Source organism: Oncorhynchus keta, chromosome 7 (genome assembly GCF_023373465.1).
Source record: "Oncorhynchus keta strain PuntledgeMale-10-30-2019 chromosome 7, Oket_V2, whole genome shotgun sequence".
NCBI classification, from domain to species: domain Eukaryota; kingdom Metazoa; phylum Chordata; class Actinopteri; order Salmoniformes; family Salmonidae; genus Oncorhynchus; species Oncorhynchus keta.
Genome location: NC_068427.1, coordinates 6,593,723 through 6,601,611, shown reverse-complemented (window position 1 = coordinate 6,601,611; position 7,889 = coordinate 6,593,723). Strand labels below are relative to the sequence as shown.

General features: G+C 44.4%; 1 protein-coding gene across 1 annotated transcript in view; it reads left to right on the top strand.

Annotated features, from left to right (window-relative positions):
- Positions 1 to 7,889, top strand: part of fbxl3a (F-box and leucine-rich repeat protein 3a) — a 30,615-nt gene continuing 22,726 nt past the window's right edge. The window contains exon 1 of the mRNA XM_035773114.2: positions 1 to 242. The gene's annotated coding sequence lies outside the window, so the exon portion shown is untranslated. The remainder of the gene's footprint in view (positions 243 to 7,889) is intronic.

Here is a 7,889-nt window from a genome sequence, read left to right as displayed (position 1 = left end):
TGCACCGCTACTGTCACAACAACACGTCGCCATTTCACGGATGGTCAGCTGAAACTCCCGCAAAGTAATTTACGTCACCGGAGATATAGCACAACACACGAACATTATCTAAAAGGAAACTGTAAATGTGGCGATATTTGGCTCGGGTGAATGAGTTGTTCAAGTGCCGGCCGAGGTTGAAGTTGCCAGTGATCGGATTTTTTCACGTCAACAGCTAGCCAGCTGTCAAGTGTAAACATAAGGTAAGGGGATGGGTCAACTATAATATGATTTGATTGTCGGTTTAACGTTGGGGTTCGTTATCTACCAATACTTTGACTAGTTCGTAAAATGCTGCCACTTAGTTAAATAACTTAGGTTAACTTTGGCACAGCAAACTTGGCCAGACAGTATCCTCATACGTGGAAGGATGCTAACTAGCTAGCTATGAATTTCTAAGTAGTTGTCAAATAACTTTATTGTCATGGCTAACTAACTTGCGTTAGGTTTTCATAATTGTATAGTCCTAGTTTGTAGTTAATGTTACAGTTGCCCTTCTGGCTCCAATGGCTGTATGGTCCCATAGTAGGCAGTGCAAATCCGTTTTGGTGATTTCTGGTATATCATCAAAATAAATCAATCAACGTTTTACCTGATTTAAGAACATTACCATTGAAAATTAATGTTGAGTTATGTTTATATTCCTAACATGTAAGTTGAAAATTATGCTGTTCTTGCTAACAGTAGAAAATGTTTATAAATAGCCCAATGCCAATATGCAGAAACCGTTTGATATATTTAACATCTAAACATAAAATGTAGTTTTTACAGATGCATGTACAACAATAGTAATCATATTTTTTTTATACGAGCACCTTATAAACTTCACTCTCCAAAATCTGTTGTTCACGATGCTGACTTGTTGCAGATAAAGATGATGTCGTGCACGTAAAAATACCTTTTGCGGTAGAATTCCCATTTACCGAATAAAAAATACAAGATAAATTGGTTTCCATCGCATTTTCAACTGCTGATGTGTTTCTCACAAAAAAATATTGTATAGCGAGTGTGCTCGTATTGTCATATGTGCTCCAGCCAGCAAAGCGCAGATACAGTACTGTCACTGCGTGCTGTTGGCTGGAGCGCGTGTGTAGTGTACATCGGGGGTGGGCGTCACAAAAAATCTTACCTCATCATTAGTGGCTCCAGTTGCTTTGTATTTTGCCTTAGTGAGACTAACAAAATCAACCTTGACTTTGATTATTACCAGTTTAGATAGCTGCCCACTAGACTAATTTACCAATCTAAAAGAAAGTTAGCTGACATGGGCTAATTGAGTGACTATCAGTGACTGATATATCAAGTGAACAATTTTTGATGCACAACCAAGTCTTGAAATTGCACTTTGTTTATTCTACAGTAAATTGAGACCCCGACTGATTATTTTTATTTTTCAAATGGGAGCCAAGCATCAATGATCTCATGTCACCAGAATAAGACCCCTATATTTATTGGAAAGGATCATCAAGGTCATCAACTTGCACTTTCAAAAACCCAAATCAAATTTTGTCAAATGCGCTGAATACAGCACGTGTAGTAGACCTTACTCTGAAGTGCTTACTTACAAGCCCTTAACCAACAGTGCAATTCAAGAAAGAGTTAAGAAAATATTTACCAAATAAACTAAAGTAAAAATATATACAGGGTGTACCGGTACCGAGTCAATGTACCGGGGTACAGGTTAGTCGAGGTAATTTGTACGTGTAGGTAGGGGTGAAGTAAATGTGCATAGATAATAAACAGCGAGTAGCAGCAGTGTAAAAAAAAAAACACTGCCCTCTGTAGTGCCTTACGGTCAGATGCTGAGCAGTTGCCATACCAGGCAGTGATGCAACCCTTCAGGATGCTCTTGATGGTGCAGCTCTAGAACTTTTTGAGGATCTGGGGACCAATGCCAAATCTTTTCAGTCTCCTGAGGGGGATAAGGTGTTGTCGTGCCCTCTTCACGACTGTCTTGCTGTGTTTGGACCATGATAGTTTGTTGGTGATGTGGACACAAAGGAACTTGAAACCCTCCTCCTGTTCCACTACAGCTCTGTCAATGTTAATGGGGGCCTGTTCGGCCCTCCTTTTCCTGTAGTACACGATCAGCTCCTTTGTCTTTCTCACATTGAGGGAGAGGTTGTTCTCCTGGCACTAGCCTCCCTATGGGCTGTCTCATCGTTGTCAGTGATCAGGCCTACCACTCTTGTGTGTCGTCAGCAAACTTAATGATGGTGTTGGAGTCGTGTTTGGTCATGCATGTGTCATGTATCCTGGAAGGATATTGATCTCATCCCGTCAGTAGAGGATGCCTGGATATTTTTTTTTAAATGCCTTCCTAACCATCTTAAATAAACATGCCCCATTCAAGAAATTTAGAACCAGGAACAGATATAGCCCTTGGTTCTCCCCAGACCTGACTGCCCTTAACCAACACAAAAACATCCTATGGCGTTCTGCATTAGCATCGAACAGCCCCCGTGATATGCAGCTGTTCAGGGAAGCTAGAAACCGTTATACACAGGCAGTTAGAAAAGCCAAGGATAGCTTTTTCAAGCAGAAATTTGCTTCCTGCAACACTAACTCAAAAAAGTTCTGGGACACTGTAAAGTCCATGGAGAATAAGAACACCTCCTCCCAGCTGCCCACTGCACTGAAGATAGGAAACACTGTCACCACTGATAAATCCACCATAATTGAGAATTTCAATAAGCATTTTTCTACGGCTGGCCATGCTTTCCACCTGGCTACTCCTACCCTGGTCAACAGCACTGCATCCCCAACAGCAACTCGCCCAAGCCTTCCCCATTTCTCCTTCTCCCAAGTCCATTCAGCTGATGTTCTGAAAGAGCTGAAAATCTGGACCCCTACAAATCAGCCGGGCTAGACAATCTGGACCCTTTCTTTCTAAAATTATCTGCCGAAATTGTTGCCACCCCTATTACTAGCCTGTTCAACCTCTCTTTCGTGTCGTCTGAGATTCCCAAAGATTGGAAAGCAGCTGCGGTCATCCCCTCTTCAAAGGGGGACACTCTTGACCCAAACTGCTACAGACCTATATCTATCCTACCATGCCTTTCTAAGGTCTTCGAACGCCAAGTCAACAAACAGATTACCGACCATTTCGAATCTCACCATACCTTCTCTGCTATGCAATCTGGTTTCAGAGCTGGTCATGGGTGCACCTCAGCCACGCTCAAGGTCCTAAACGATATCTTAACCGCCATCGATAAGAAACATTACTGTGCAGCCGTATTCATTGATCTGGCCAAGGCTTTCGACTCTGTCAACCACCACATCCTCATCGGCAGACTCGACAGCCTTGGTTTCTCAAATGATTGCCTCGCCTGGTTCACCAACTACTTCTCTGATAGAGTTCAGTGTGTCAAATCGGAGGGTCTGCTGTCCGGACCTCTGGCAGTCTCTATGGGGTGCCACAGGGTTCAATTCTTGGACCGACTCTCTTCTCTGTATACATCAATGAGGTCGCTCTTGCTGCTGGTGAGTCCCTGATCCACCTCTACGCAGACGACACCATTCTGTATACTTCCGGCCCTTCTTTGGACACTGTGTTAACAACCCTCCAGGCAAGCTTCAATGCCATACAACTCTTCTTCCGTGGCCTCCAATTGCTCTTAAATACAAGTAAAACTAAATGCGTGCTCTTCAACCGATCGCTACCTGCACCTACCCGCCTGTCCAACATCACTACTCTGGACGGCTATGACTTAGAATACGTGGTCAACTACAAATACTTAGGTGTCTGGTTAGACTGTAAACTCTCCTTCCAGACCCATATCAAACATCTCCAATCCAAAGTTAAATCTAGAATTGGCTTCCTATTTCACAACAAAGCATCCTTCACTCATGCTGCCAAACATACCCTTGTAAAACTGACCATCCTACCAATCCTCGACTTTGGCGATGTCATTTACAAAATAGCCTCCAATACCCTACTCAACAAATTGGATGCAGTCTATCACAGTGCAATCCGTTTTGTCACCAAAGCCCCATATACTACCCACCATTGCGACCTGTACGCTCTCGTTGGCTGGCCCTCGCTTCATACTCGTCGCCAAACCCACTGGCTCCATGTCATCTACAAGACCCTGCTAGGTAAAGTCCCCCCTTATCTCAGCTCGCTGGTCACCATAGCATCTCCCACCTGTAGCACACGCTCCAGCAGGTATATCTCTCTAGTCACCCCCAAAACCAATTCTTTCTTTGGCCGCCTCTCCTTCCAGTTCTCTGCTGCAAATGACTGGAACGAACTACAAAAATCTCTGAAACTGGAAACACTTATCTCCCTCACTAGCTTTAAGCACCAACTCTCAGAGCATCTTACAGATTACTGCACCTGTACATAGCCCACCTATAATTTAGCCCAAACAACTACCTCTTTCCCAACTGTATTTAATTTATTTATTTATTTTGCTCCTTTGCATCCCATTATTTTTATTTCTACTTTGCACATTCTTCCATTGCAAAACTACCATTCCAGTGTTTTACTTGCTATATTGTATTTACTTTGCCACCATGGCCTTTTTTGCCTTTACCTCCCTTCTCACCTAATTTGCTCACATTGTATATAGACTTGTTTATACTGTATTATTGACTGTATGTTTGTTTTACTCCATGTGTAACTCTGTGTCGTTGTATCTGTCGAACTGCTTTGCTTTATCTTGGCCTGGTCGCAATTGTAAATGAGAACTTGTTCTCAACTTGCCTACCTGGTTAAATAAAAGGTGAAATAAAAAATAAAATAATGCAGTTGTGGGTGAACAGGGAGTGCAGGAGGGGACTAGTTGAGGATCAGCGTTGTTGCCTACCCTTACCATTTTTTAAATTGTATTAAAAATGTTTTTTCAACCTTTATTTAACTAGGCAAGTCATTGAAGAACAAATTATTTGTTACAATGACTGCCTACCAAAAGTCAAAAGGTCTCCTAAAGGGATGGGGGCTGGGATTAAAACAAATAATCCCAGCCCCCAGCCCCCAAATATAAATATAGGACGAGAGACAACACTACATAAAGAGACCTAAGACGACAACATAGCAAAGCAGCAACACATGACAACACAGCATGGTAGCAACATAACATGGTAGCAGCACAAAACATGGTACAAACGTTACTGGGCACAGACAACAGCACAAAGGGCAAGAAGGTAGAGACAACAATACATCACGCAAAGCAGCCACAACTGTCAGTAAGAGTGTCCATGATTGAGTCTTTGAATAAAGGGATTGAGATAAAACTGTCTAGTTTGAGTGTTTGTTGCAGCTCATTCCAGTTGCTAGCTGCAGCGAATTGAAAAGACAAGCGACCAGGGATGTGTATGCTTTTGGGACCTTCAAGAAAATCTGACTGGCAGAACGGGTTTTATATGTGGAGGATGAGGGCTGCAGTAGATATCTCAGAGGGGGGAGTGAGGCCTAAGAGGGTTTTATAAATAAGCATCAACCAGTGGGTCTTGCGACAGGTATACGGGGATGACCAGTTTACAGCTGAGTATAGATTGCAGTGATGTATCCTATAAGGTGCAAATCTGATCGCCAAATGGTAAAGAACATCTAGCCGTTCGAGAGCATCCTTACCAGCTGATCTATAAATAACGTCTCTGTAATCTAGCATGAGTGGGTTGGTCATCTGAATTAGGGTTAGTTTGGCAGCTGGGGTGAAAGAGGAGCAATTTACGATAGAGGAAACCAAGTCTAGATTAAACTTTAGCCTGCAGCTTTGATATGTGCTGAGAGAAGGACAGTGTACCATCGAGCCATATTCCCAAGTACTTGTATGAGGTGACCACCTCAAGCTCTAAACCCTCAGAGGTAGTAATCACACCTGTGGGGAGAGGGGCATTCTTTTTACCAAACCACATGACCTTTGTTTTGAAGGTGTTCAGAACCAGGTTAAGGGCAGAGAAAGTTTGTTGGACACTAAGAAAGGTTTGTTGTAGAGCATTTCACACAAAATCCAGGGAGGGGCCAGCTGAGTATAAGACTGTATCATCTGCATATAAATGGATGAGAGAGCTTCCTACTGCCTGAGCTATGTTGTTGATGTAAATTGAGAAGAGCGTGGGGGGCCTAGGATCGAGTCTTGGGGTACTCTCTTGGTGACAGGCAGTGGCTGAGACAGACGATGTTCTGACTTTATACACTACACTCTTTGAGAGAGGTAGTTAGCAAACCAGGCCAAAGAACCACTCAGAGACGCCAATACTCCTTAGGCGTCCCACAAGAATTGAATGGTCTACCGTGTCAAGTTTTGGCCAAGTCAATAAAAATCGCAGCACAACATTGCTTAGAATCAAGGGCAAAGGTGACATCATTGAGGACCTTTAAGGTTGCTGTGACACATCCATAACCTGAGCGGAAACCAGGTTTTTCCAACACTTTTGATAAACAGGGCAAAATAGAAATAGGCCTTTAACAGTTATTACTGACAATACTAATGCCCTAGATAAAAGAAAGTACTGTGCCACCTTGTTCATAGATTAATCTAAAGCTTTTGACACTGTAGACCATGCAATACTTTTGGGTAAGCTGTCGTCAATAGGACTGGGATTGGATGCCTGTCGTTGGTTTCATGACTGTCTAAAGGATAGAAGTCAGGCTGTTAGAGTCGACGGCATCCAGTCGGAGCCATTGGAGTTGGTTAACTTCTCTAGGATAGGCGGCAGCATTAGGAATTTTGGATGAAAAGCATGTCTAAATTCAACTGCCTGCTCCTCATCCCCAGAAGATAAGACTGAGCCTGTGGCACTCTGCCAGACCACTCACTCAAAGAGCTCTTATGAGCCCCTCCTTTACAGTAGAAGCATCAAACAAATTTCTAAAGACTGTTGACATCTAGTGGAAGCCGTAGGAAGTGCAAAATGACCAATATCCATTTACATTTACATTTAAGTCATTTAGCAGACGCTCTTATCCAGAGCGACTTACAAATTGGTGCATACACCTTATGACAACCAGTGGAACAGCCACTTGCATCTAAATCTTGTTGGGGGAGAAGGATTACTTACCCTTACTTACCCTATCCTAGGTATTCCTTGAAGAGGTGGGGTTTCAGGTGTCTCCGGAAGGTGGTGATTGACTCCGCTGTCCTGGCGTCGTGAGGGAGTTTGTTCCACCATTGGGGGCCAGAGCAGCGAACAGTTTCGACTGGGCTGAGCGGGAACTGTACTTCCTCAGTGGTAGGAGGCGAGCAGGCCAGAGGTGGATGAACGCAGTGCCCTTGTTTGGGTGTAGGGCCTGATCAGAGCCTGGAGGTACTGAGGTGCCGTTCCCCTCACAGCTCCGTAGGCGAGCACCATGGTCTTGTAGCGGATGCGAGCTTCAACTGGAAGCCAGTGGAGAGAGCGGGGTGACGTGAGAGAACTTGGGAAGGTTGAACACCAGACGGGCTGCGGCGTTCTGGATGAGTTGTAGGGGTTTAATGGCACAGGCAGGGAGCCCAGCCAACAGCGAGTTGCAGTAATCAAGACGGGAGATGACAAGTGCCTGGATTAGGACCTGCGCCGCTTCCTGTGTGAGGCAGGGCACTCTGCGGATGTTGTAGAGCATGAACCTACAGGAACGGGACACCGCCTTGATGTTAGTTGAGAACGTCAGGGTGTTGTCCAGGATCACGCCAAGGTTCTTAGCGCTCTGGGAGGAGGACACAATGGAGTTGTCAACCGTGATGGCGAGATCATGGAACGGGCAGTCCTTCCCCGGGAGGAAGAGGAGCTCCGTCTTGCTGAGGTTCAGCTTGAGGTGGTGATCCGTCATCCACACTGATATGTCTGCCAGACATGCAGAGATGCGATTCGCCACCTGGTCATCAGAAGGGGGAAAGGAGAAGATTAATTGTGTGTCGTCTGCA